The sequence below is a fragment of the Muntiacus reevesi genome, chromosome X (genome assembly GCF_963930625.1).
Source record: "Muntiacus reevesi chromosome X, mMunRee1.1, whole genome shotgun sequence".
Lineage (NCBI taxonomy): Eukaryota > Metazoa > Chordata > Mammalia > Artiodactyla > Cervidae > Muntiacus > Muntiacus reevesi.
In genome coordinates this window covers 79,560,608-79,573,235 of record NC_089271.1, presented here as the reverse complement: position 1 = coordinate 79,573,235, position 12,628 = coordinate 79,560,608, and the positions used below count along the sequence as shown (strand labels likewise).

At 41.1% G+C, this 12,628-nt stretch overlaps 1 pseudogene; it reads right to left on the bottom strand.

Annotated features, from left to right (window-relative positions):
* Positions 1–1,553: 1,553 nt before the first annotated feature.
* Positions 1,554–4,324, bottom strand: LOC136154547 (zinc finger MIZ domain-containing protein 1-like; annotated as a pseudogene).
* Between the last annotated feature and the right edge of the window lie 8,304 nt (positions 4,325–12,628).

Here is a 12,628-nt window from a genome sequence, read left to right as displayed (position 1 = left end):
TCTCCAAGGCCAAATTTGCCTGTTACTCCAGGTGTTTCTTGACTTCATACTTTTGCATTCCAGTCCCCTATAAAGAAAAGGACATCTTTTTTTGGGTGTTTTTTCTAAAAAGTCTTGTAGGTCTTCATAGAACCATTCAACTTCAGCTTCTTCAGTGTTACTGGTTGGGGCATATGCTTGGATTACTGTGATATTGAATGGTTTGCCTTGGAAATGAACAGAGATCATTCTGTCATTTTTGAGATTGCATCCAAGTACTGCATTTCAGACTCTTTTGTTGACTATGATGGCTACTCCATTTCTTCTAAGGGATTCCTGCCCACAGTAGTAGATATAATGGTCATCTGAGTTAAATTCATCCATTCCAGTTCATTTTAGTTCACTGATTCCTAGAATGTCGACATTCACTCTTGCCATCTCCTGTTTGACCACTTCCAATTTGCCTTGATCATGGACCTAACAGTCCAGGTTCCTATGCAATATTGCTCTTTACAGCATCGGACCTTGCTTCTATCACCAGTCCCATCCACAACTGGCCGTTGTTTTTGCTTTGGCTCCATCCCTTCATTATTTCTGGAGTTATTTCTCCACTTATCTCCAGTAGCATATTGGGCACCTACCGACCTGGGGAGTTTCTCTTTCTGTATCCTATCATTTTGCCTTCTCATAGGGAGTGGTAGCAGCGTTCACCTGATTGATTACACCCAGGACCAGAGCTTCTCATGCATGTTCTCAAATTCCCCTTTTATGTGCCATTTCCCCCTCTCTCTGTGTGGTTTCTCACACCCATGTAAGGTCATAATAGTGTCAGCTGGGGTCTTTCTCATCCCCCTCATCCCATCCCCTACCCAGGCTGGGCCTTGGCCTGAGTCAGTGGTTTTTGAATCATCCTGGCTTGGAGGAGGCCCTGAATCCCATTTCCACCAGTCCCTAAGGAAGAGGGTGAATGGCTCACCCGCTCCCAAACACAAAATCTTGTCCTTTTCCTCCACTTTCTGAGAGTGTCTACAGGCTATCCTGGCTTAGCAGTCTGGGGCCAAAGGGAAAACCTTGGCCCCTGAAGAGTTCTCTTGCCCAGTGGTTTGTGCTTTTCTGTGGTGGGGGTTGCTGAGGGGAAGGGGATGAGGCTGGGCAGGCCATTCTCATTACCACCAACCACGACTTCTCTTCCAAGGGTCAGGGCTGCCAGGTTCTGGGACACCCTCTCTCAGGTTCAGAGTCATTTGGAGAACGTTCTGTGCCAGGAAGCAGAGAGGCTGGGTTACAGTTTAGAAGCTGGAAGAATCTGGGGGGCACTGGAGGGTCATCTGTAAGCCACCATCTGCGTGTGCCCCCTCCCTGGGCTGGTGCCACATCTCGAGGGTCATCTGCAGGGCCTGCTCTAGGCGTGGGGTCCAGACCAGTACTGCCTTCACAGTGCACACTCCTGCCCCTCAGTTCTGAAAGCTGTGGCAGGGGCAGTTCAAGGGCATAGGTTCCCAGTGGGGAAGTGTGGGAGGCAGATGGGGAAGGAGGCCAAGTGGGGAGGGGTGGCTCCAATGGAGGGGTGGGCTTCAGTTGTTCTCAAAGAGGTTCAGGAGATCATTGTTATTTTTGATAGGCAGGTCAGATGGGGATCCAGATATGAGAGGTGCTTGTCAGAGTTTATGAGTTCTGGAAGGAGATCCAGCAAAGGCTCTGGGACATTGGAAGCTCCCTGCTCTCTGGCCTGACCCTCTAAGGCTGGGAAGGTGTTAAAGCTCAAGTTGCTGTATGGATGGTTGCTGGGAGCAGCTTGTGGCAGTTGCCGGGAAAGGTGGGAAGGAGGAGGAATCCCACTGTGATGTAATAAAGGCCCTGAGTGACTTTTGGGGTATTGGAGGTGCAAACCATTGTATGGAGGGATGAGGCTGGTCAGAACCGCCAGTGTGTGCCATAGTCTCCTGCGTGGGGTGGTGACTGAGGGGCTTCTCTGGGGTGGCAATTTTGTTGGGCATGTCCGAGTGTTGGGAGAGCTGGGGAACCTATGCATGAAGTTGTTCATGGGCTTCCTGCTGGGGTTGTGAGGAGGAAGTCAAAATTGCCATGGCCCTCATAGTTTCTGCCTTGGCTGCTGTAGTCACTGGAGGTGGTGTTCCTGGGCAGAGATGGGAGTGGATAGGGGAATGGGCTGGGGCCTTGGGCTGCAGTTGTTGAGGGTGGGGGACCCCTTCCAGAGCCGAAAACTGGGCTCTTGTACAACACTTGGAAATGAATTGTCTGAGGAGACATATGTGCTGGCAGAGCAAGAGATTTTATTGGGAAAGGGCACCTAGATGGAGAGCAGTAGTAGGGTAAGGGAATACAGGAGAACAGCTCTGCCTTGTGGCTCACAGTCTTGGGTTTTCTGGTGATGGGATTAGTTTCCCGGTTGTCTTATCAAGTCATTCTGACTCAGAGTCCTTCCTGGCCGGCCAGTTGATGTTCATCTGCCAGTCCTCAAGGTGGTAGCACTGGACTGGCAGCTCCGGGTCAGACCTCCACACCAGTATCAGGTGGTGGACCATGGGCTGCAGGTGAAACATGTGGTTGCTGATGGTCAAGTTGTGTTTCAGGCAGAAGGGCTCAGCATCACACTGTCCTGCACAGGGAACGTGAGCCAGAGCTCATCATTGTGGTTGGCTGGGGGCAGGCAGCATCAGAGTATTCATATTTAGCTTGATTTGACCTGATGGCAGGTGGGAAGGGTGGTTTAAAGTATTGAATGAAGGACAGATATGGGAGGATGCTGCTTCCATAGGTCGTGGGGGATGTGGGATTTCCTAGAACAGGTGAGAGGCCTGGGAGGCCTATTGACGTTACCTTTTCTGTAGTTGCTGTAGCTGCTTCCAGAGAAGGTATTATTTTGCCCAGTAAACTGTTCTGGATTGTAACACTGACCCATGTTGACCGGGGCGGGGGTGGGTGGAGGTGGGGAGTGGGGGTGGGGGGCAGGTACTGCTCCGTGCTCAGCTGACTGGGCATTGGCTACTGCCTGGGGTAGTTGGAAGAGATGGCCTCAGGGGTTGGGGTGGGGAACTGGCTATTTGGTCCATACTGCTGGTTTCCATAGTTGGGCCCTCCAGGGTATGGCCTTTTTATACTCTGAATGGGAAGGGACTGGGGCCGAGGCCCTGGTAGGTTTGCTGGGGCATCCACTACCCATGTGTGCCAAAGGGGCTGATAATGGACAGTGGGATTGGTTCATGCCCATGGGAGGGCCACTCATCCCCGAGGATGTCAAGCCAGCTGGCATGCCTGTGGGGTTCATGTTGCCACCCCTTGCCCCATGGAGGCAGATTCCCCAGCCCTGGGCTGATTCATGAATTGGCTGTTAAACACGTGGGTGGGACCCATCAGTCCATACTGGTTTTTACCCTTTTTCTGTGTTTCTTGCGAGGTTGTCACAGTGGCATTTTAACTGTGGCTGCTTCCATGGCTGCTACTGCCACCACTACAGCAGTTGCCAGCTGAGGAACTGGCCCCAAAGCCCCCACTGCTGGGGTAGTAGGACCGAGTGTATGTTCTCTGTGGGATGTAGGGCTGAGTGGGGCCGACCTTGACCAAGAGGTGCTGCTGCCCTGCAAACTGTGGGGAATTGAGCCCAGGGTTGGTGGTGGCCATGCCTGATGCCATGGAGTTGCAGCCTGGATTCATGGGGTTGTTGGCATTGGCCATAGGGTTCCTGAGGACCTGGCTCTGGAATATGTTGGTCACTTCCCAAACCCTGGTGACCACGGAGAGGGAGCCAGGAGGCTGGTTGGTGTTCTGCTGCCAAGGGACAGTCACAGGGGAACTACTCATCATTGTGCACCAGAGGGGGTTTCATGGCTCTCATGGAATTGAGGGGGTTGTTGCATGGGGAGTTTGCCTGGAGGGGATCGCTCTGGCAACTCTTCTGATGTCAGAGCAGCAACAGGCAGCCAAGCTCCTCTCAGCAGGAGGACAGCAGGGCTGGAAGTTGCACTGGTGGCGATCCTGCCCTGGCACCCGCAGTGGGCTGGGGCCAGATCCAGGTCGGCAGCAGCCGGCGCGGAACAAAGGCTGTGCACAGGCAGCAGGCACTGCTGGGGTGATGGCGGCACAGCGGGGACCACGGGTGGCTCTGACAGCTCGTTCTGCGCTGCCAGCTCTGAGGGTGCTTTTGGCTACTGCACTCCAGGGCTCACACTCCCTGCTGCCAGTCACTGCAGCCGCCTTCCGGCTACACCACCCCACACATCAGTTATTCATCGTAGGTCTCCAGCTTCCTGGGCGATGCCAATCACAGGCAGAGGCTCTGCTGATGGGACCGCCACTGCTGCCTAGGAGGCAGCCAGCCAGCCATGCGCCCAGGCCAAGCTACATCTCTTGGAGAACGGAATGGAGCGGGGGCGCGCGGGAAGTGGGGACACACGGGGCACGCCAGGGAAACTTCCTAGAGCCTGCGACCTGGAAGGCGCTCCAGCAACCCGCCAGCGTGACCACCCACCTTTCCTGTGCCTGCTTGGGGCTGGGGGCTCCCGGTGCTGTGTTTTTGTTTCCATGTGTTCATTGCTAGTATTTAAATACGTGATTGTTCTGCAGTTTGTGGGTCCTCTGTTACACAGCTCTATGGTGGGGTTAATGGCGATCTCCTCCAACTGAAAAGGTCGGTTTTCATTCCAATCCCAAAGAGGGACAATGCCAAAGAATATTCAAACGACTGCACAATTGCACTCATTTCACATGCTAGCAAAGTATGCTCAAAAGTCTCCAAGTCAGGCTTCAACAGTAAGTGAATTTTGAACTTCCAGAAGTTCAAGCTAGATTTAGGAAAGGCAGAGGAACCAGAAATCAAATTGTCAACATCTGTTGGATCATAGAAAAAGCAAAGAATTCCAGAAAAAACATCTATTTCTGCTTTATCAATTACACCAAAGCCTTTGACTGTGTAGATCACAACAAACTGTAAAATTCTTCAAGAAATGGGAATAACAGGAGACCTTAACTGCCTCCTGAGAAATCTGTATGCAGGTCAAGAAGAAACCGTTAGAACTGGACATGGAACAATGGACTGGCTCAGAATTGGGAAAGGAGTACATTAAGGCTATACATTGTCACCCTGCATATTTAACTTATATGCAGAGTACTTCATGAGAAATGCCAGGCTGGATGAAGCACAAGCTGGAATCAATATTGCCAGGATACATATAAAAAACCTCAGATATGCAGATGACACCACCCTTTTGGCAGAAAGTGAAGAGGAACTAAAAAGCCTCTTGATGAAAGTGAGACAGGAGAGTGAAAAAGCTGGCTTAATACTCAACATTCAGAAAACTAAGATCATGGCATCTGGTCCCATCCCTTCATGACAAATAGATTGAGAAACAATGGAAACAGTGACATAGTTTATTTTGGGGGGGCTCCAAAATCACTGCAGATGGTGACTGAAACCATGAAATTAAAAGACACTTACTCCTTGGAAGAAAAGCTCTGACAAATCTAGACACATATTAAAAGGTAGTGGTATTCCTTTACTGACGAAAGTCTCTGTAGTCAAAGCTTTGGTTTTTCTAGTAGTCATGTATGAATATGAGAGTTGGACCATGAAGAAAGCTGCATGCTGAAGAACTGATGTTTTTTAACCATGATGTTGGATAAGACTCTTGAGAGTTCCTTGGACTGCAAGGAGATTAAACCACTCAATACTAAAGAAATTCAGTCTTGGATATTCATTGGAAGGACTGATGCTGAAGCTGAAGCTCGAATATTTTGGCCACCTGATGCAAAGAACTGACTCATCAGAAAAGACCCTGATGCTGGGAAATATTGAAGGCAGGAGGAAAAGGGGAGGACAGAGGATGAGGTGGTTGGATGGCATCACTGGCACAATGGACATGAATTTGAGCAAGCTCCGGGAGTTGGTGATGGACAGGGAAGCCTGGCGTGCTGCAGTCCATGGAGTTGCAAAGAGTTGGACATGACAGAGACTGAACTCATACTGAAATATATGATTGATTCTGGAATTTTACTCCTGTCCCACAGTATGTTTGAACTCACTTATTAGTGCTAGGAGGATATTTTTAAGAATCACTAGTACATTCTGTGTAAATGGTAGTGCAATTTTTAAAGATGGAGACTTATTATATTTCTTCCTTTCCAAACTGCATGCCTTTTCTTTCCTTTCCTTATTGCACAGGCTAAACTTCCATTACTATGTTTAACATGAATGGTGATAGCAGATATCCTTGCCTTGTTCTCAGTCTTAGAATGAGAGCATGAAGATTTTTACCACTAACATGATATTAGTTAGTTTTAGCTTTTTTAGCCTGGTGATATGATGGATTATGCTGATTTATTAATGAATATTGATTGTCTTGCCTCCTTTAAATAAACCCCACTTGATTGATTGTAGTATATAATTACTTTTTATATTGCTGTTTTATTTGGTGATATTTTCTTGAGGATTTTAGGGTCAAATTTAAGAGATATATTGGTCTGCAGACTATATGTATATAGTCTGATTTTGGCATCAGGGTATACTAGCTGCATAAAATGAGCCAGTATTTTATTCATTTATTTTTTTGAGTGTAAAGGAACTAAAAGTTGATTAAAAATTGATCAATGAACCTAAGGAAAAAAATATGAAGATGCAAAGGGAAAATATAGAAAAATAAGGAAGAGATTAAATGGGTATATCTCTTTGAATTTTCAAATAGTCTGTGAAAATAGCAGAGGTCTGATAGCCCAGGACTGGAGAATCCTAAGTAGATAAATGAATCCCCTTAAGAGCACTACTTCTGTAAGAATAATTTCTTTAGTAACAGTGATCCCTAGATTCTTATTGTATTTTTTCTTCTTTTTACTGTTTTTTATTTCCTTCAATGAATACCTTTCATTTTGTAAAAAGATGTTTTTCCTCAACAAGAAAGGAAACAAAATGCAAATTCCTCTACTCTGTCAACAATTTTTGTAATGTTACATTGACACCTCCCCCTTTAAAACATCAATTCTTAATATATAAGCATACAGTATTTCAGTTCAGTTCAGTTCAGTTCAGTTCAGTCGCTCAGTCGTGTCTGACTTTTTGCGACCCCATGAATTGCAGCACGCCAGGCCTCCCTGTCCATCTCCAACTACCGGAGTTCACTCAAACTCATGCCCATTGAGTTGGTGATGCCATCCAGCCATCTCATCTTCTGTCGCCCCCTTCTCTTCCTGTCCCCAATCCCTCCCAGCATCAGGGTCTTTTCCAATGAGTCAATTCTTCGCATGCAGTGGCCAAAGTATTGGAGTTTCAGCTTCAGCTTCAGTCCTTCCAATGAACATCCAGGACTGATCTCCTTTAGGATGGACTGGTTGGATGTCCTCGCAGTCCAAGGGACTCTCAAGAGTCTTCTCCAACACCACAGTTCAAAAGCATCAATTTTTCAGTGCTCAGCTTTCTTCACAGTCCAACTCTCACATCCATACATGACCACTGGAAAAACCATAACCTTGACCAGACGGACCTTTGTTGGCAAAGTAATGTCTCTGCTTTTTAATATGCTATCTAGGTTGGTCATAACTTTCCTTCCAAGGAGTAAGCGTCCTTTAATTTCATGGCTGCAGTCACCATCTGCAGTGATTTTGGAGCCCCCCAAAACAAAGTCTGACACTATTTCCACTGTCTCCCCGTCTATTTCCCATGAGGTGATGGGACCAGATGCCATGATGTTAGTTTTCTGAATGTTGAGCTTTAAGCCAACTTTTTCACTCTCCTCTTTCACTTTCACCGAGAGGCTTTTTAGTTCCTCTTCACTTTCTGCCATAAGGGTGGTGTCATCGGCATATCTGAGGTTATTGATATTTTTCCCGGCAATCTTGATTCCAGCTCGTGCTTCTTCCAGCCCAGTGTTTCTCATGATGTATTCTGCATATAAGTTAAATAAGCAGGGTGACAATATCCAGCCTTGAGGTACTCCTTTTCCTATTTGGAACCAGTCTGTTGTTCCATGCCCAGTTCTAACTCTTGCTTCCTGACCTGCATACAGGTTTCTCAAAAGGCAGTTATTTCAAAATAATTAGAAGCATATTACATTTTCCTATGACAGATTTTGGTGGAATATTAGCAACACTGAAGGAGAATACTTTTAAGAAGTGATTTTGGTTCAGAAGTAGAGTAGAAACTGATGAATTGATCCAATGAGTTTAAGCAGCAAAGACAAATCTTATGTGTACAAATATTAGCTGAAGTGATGACACACAAATTCTTTATGCAATTACTGACATCCTTGCAACTGTCTGACCTACATATTATAGTTTTTACATACCATTTAGAAAAATGCATTTGAAACTGAATATCTTTAAGAAAAATACAAATAAATATGATATAATAAATGGTAAACAATTACAACTTGGTAGCCATTTTATCAGTTATAATTTTCAATCATATATCTTTTTGTAGTCTGTAAAAATTGTTACATGTGTCACATGCACACACTTGTTTCAACACTAAAATTTTCTTATCCAGCTGGAGTTCATGTCTGACTTACCTATACTTTAGTTAAGCTAAGTAAACATCTCACACTGGAAAAAAATGTTTAGGCTTGGAGTGTGATCGTTTTTAACTTAAACATAATTTTATTTAATTTCTTTTTTATGGATATTTGACAACTGATGGACCTGTGAGCAAAGACAAATGCGCTTTTTTTTTTTGTATCCTGTTGGGTTGTTAATGCAGCAGTATTATGGTAAAATATAGCAAATAATTCTAACAATTAACAGTTTTTTTTTTTTTGTAAACACAAGAAATAATATAAAAAGCTCTCATTTGTTTAATTAGTGGCATTTACTTCTGAAAATATAGCTTATCTGCAATCATTATCATAATTTATAGTAGATTAATATTATTCTCTGTTCTAAAAGATTTTTTAACCTTAGTCTTATTTTTAAAAATTGACTTATATTTCTTAGAGTGACAGAATGACAAAAATTTTTCAAGCACACACATGTATAGCATTATAATAAAATTTTGTAGAAAGTAAAATGTGGACTATTTGTTTTAATTAAAATGAAACACAAAAATTCTCTTTGTTAAGATGTGAACAATACTATAAATTAGTTGTAACTCACAAACATGTACAGAATATTCCACCAAACAACAGCAGGATGCACTGTTTTCTCAATTGCATATAGAGCATTGTCTAGAATTAGTCAAAAGGCAACAAAACAAATAAGTTTTAAAACATTAAAATCCCTACCAAATTATAAATAGTATATTTTTGTAGATCAATAACTAAAAAAAAAAAAAAAAAAAAAAACTATGCTGGAGGCACAAAAGACTCTGAATATCCAAAGAAACTTTGAGAAATAATGTCAGAGCTGGAGTAATCAGGTTACCTGACTTCAGAATATACTATAAAGCTATGGTAATCAAAACAGTATGGTATTGACACAAAGACAGACTAATAGAACAAAGAAACAGGATAGAAAGCCCCAAAATAAACCCAAGCACCTATGGTCATATAATTTATTACAAAGGAAGCAAGAATATAGAATGAAGAAAAGGCAGTCTCTTCAATAAGTGGTGCTGGATACACTGGACAAATACATGGAAACAAATTAAGTTACAGCTTTCTCTAATGCCATACAATTATATAAACTCAAGTTGGATTAAGACCTAAATATAGGGCCAGATACTATGATACTCTTAGAGGAAAACTCAGAACACTCTCTGACATAAATTGCAGCAATAACTTTCTGAATTCACTTGCTAGAGTAATGAAAATAAAGGGATTTAATTAAACTTTTAAACTTTTGCACCAGCAAAGGAAATCATAAACAGATTGAAAAGACAGCCTGCAGAATGAGAGAAATCATTTGGAAATGATGCAAGCATCAAGATATTAATCTTTAAAATATACAAACAGCCCAAACAGGTCAATTAAAAAAAAAACAAACAAAAAAACTCCCCAATCAGAAAATGGGCAGAAGATCTATGTGGCCATTTCTCCAAAGAAGTCATATAAAGTCAAAAGGTATATTTAAAGATTTTAAACAGCACTGATTAGAGAAATGAAAATGGGAAACTGCAATGACTGCAATCACTCATTCAGAATGTTCGTCCTCAAAAAGTTAATAAACAATAAATGCTGGAGAGGGTGTGGAGAAAAGGAAACTCCTACACTATTGGTAAGAATGTATATTGATACAACCACTATAGAGAACAGTATGGAGGTTCCTTTAAAAATTAAAAATAGAAAAAAAAAAATTAAAAATAGGGCTTCCATATGATCCAGCAATCTCAATCCTGGGTATATATCTGGAGAAAATCATGGTGCAAAAGACACCTGCACCTCAACATTGCAGCAAGATTTGCAAAAGCAAGGATATGGAAGTAACTTAAGTGTTCATCGACAGATGAATGAATAAAGAAGATGTGGTACATATATACAATGTACTCAAGCATAAAATGAATGAAATAATGTCATTTACAGCAAAAAGGATGGATAAAATAAGTAAGACAGAGAAAGACAAATATCATGTGGTAATACTTATATGAGGAATCTAAAAAAGAGGATACTAATGAATTTATTTACAAAACTGAAACAAATACACAGATTTAAAAGCTTTTGGTTGTCAAAGGGTAAAGGGGAGTGGGTACATCTGTAATAACTTTCATGGGAAAATAATCTGAACAAAAATAGATATATTTATATGAATAACTCAGTCACTTAACTCTACACCTGAAACTAACACTACCTTGTAAATCAACTATAATCAAACCAAAAAAAGTAAAAATAAATAAATAAATAAATAAATGACACACATTAATAACAAGAAAATTAAAAAAGTAAAAATCTCACTGGAAAAGTTTGTTTATAGCAAAGATAGCAAATCAATCATTTGATATGCAAGTATGAAGGATAAAAGGCAAGTGTAGTAAAATTAAGATTACAATAGTTTAAGTTAAGAAATGCAGGAAATAGAAAGATACAAAATGTGACATCAAAAACAAATTGAAGGATGAATAGAAAAATATAAAGTTTTGAAATGTGTTTTAATGTAAATTGCTATCAACTTAAAACAGATATAATGTGTTTATAAATTCATATGGTGTTATATATGAATCTCACAGAAAGTAAAAGCTTACAGTCAATACACAAAATAAGATGAGAAAATATTACACATAATACTAAAGAAGATAATCAAATCATATGGGAAAAAGAAGAACAAAGAAACAGAAAGGAGCTACAAAAATAGCCAGAAAACAGTGAATAATGTGGTCATAAGTACATTTGACAATGATGTGAAGTTGCTCAGTCATGTCCAGCTCTTTGCAACCCCATGTACTGTAACCTATCAGACTCCTCCATCAGTGGAATTTTCCAGGCAAGTGTAGTAGCGGGCTGCCATTTCCTTCTCCAAGGGGAATTCCCCACCCAGGGACATCTGCTGGGTGTAATGTGGGCCTCCCACATTGCAGGCAGACAGTATACCATCTGAGCCAACTATCAATAATTATATTGTAATGTAAATAGATTACATTCTTCAATCAGAAGACAGAGAGTCGTTGACTGGATAATAAAACCAAGACCCATCTAGTGTGGCTTATAAGAAATCCATTTTAGATGTAAAAATGGAGAGATTGAATGTGAAGGGATGTAGATAGATGTTTTCTGCAAATGGAAATGAAAAGAAACATGGTGTAGCTATACTAACATCAGACATAATAATCCTTAAAGCAAAGACTACATTAAAATGCAAAGTAAAGCATAACATAATAATAAAGAGGTCAATCTAGCAAGAAAATATAGCATTTATAAATGTATATATGCATCTAACATAGGAACACCACAATACATAAAGCAAATATTAACATATTTAAAGTAAAAAAAGATAAAAACTAATGCAATAATAATAATACTTTAACATTCCACTTCCATCAATGGATAGGTCACTAGGACAGAAAATTGTTATAGAAATTTTGACCTTAAACACCATAGCAGATCTAATGAACTTAATAAATAAATATGCAAAATGTTCCATTCAAAAGCCACAGAATATATATTCTTATGAAATACACACGAAATATTTTTAAAAACAAATCAAATTTCAGGCCACAAAACAAGTCTACATAAATTTGAGAAGATTGAAATCATAGCAAGCATCATTTCTGACCACAATGCTATGAAACCTGAAATAAAATACAAAAAATTTAAAGACAACAAATATATGGAGGGTAAACAACATGCTACTAAATGACCTATGGGTCACCAAAGATATCAAAAAAATAAGTTTAAAAAATGCCTAGAAGCAAATGATAATGGAACTACAATCTGCCAAAATATATGGGATGCAACAAAAGTTGCATCTAAGAGGGAACTTCTTAGCAATAGAGGTCTACTTCAAGAAGCAAGAAAAATCTTAATAAATAATGAAATTTTACACATAAATGAACTAGAAAAATTAGATAAAAGAAAACCTATGATAGTAGGAGGAAGAAAATGATACAAATCAAAAAAACGAAAAACACAATAGAAATGTAAATGAATGTAAGTTGGTTCTTTGAAAAAGTAAACAAAATTAGCAAAACTTTAGCTAGACTAACCAAGAAAAAACTAGAGGGATCAAATAAAATTTATGGCCTTGTTTGGACTTCCCGGGTGGCTCAGATGGTAAAGAGTCT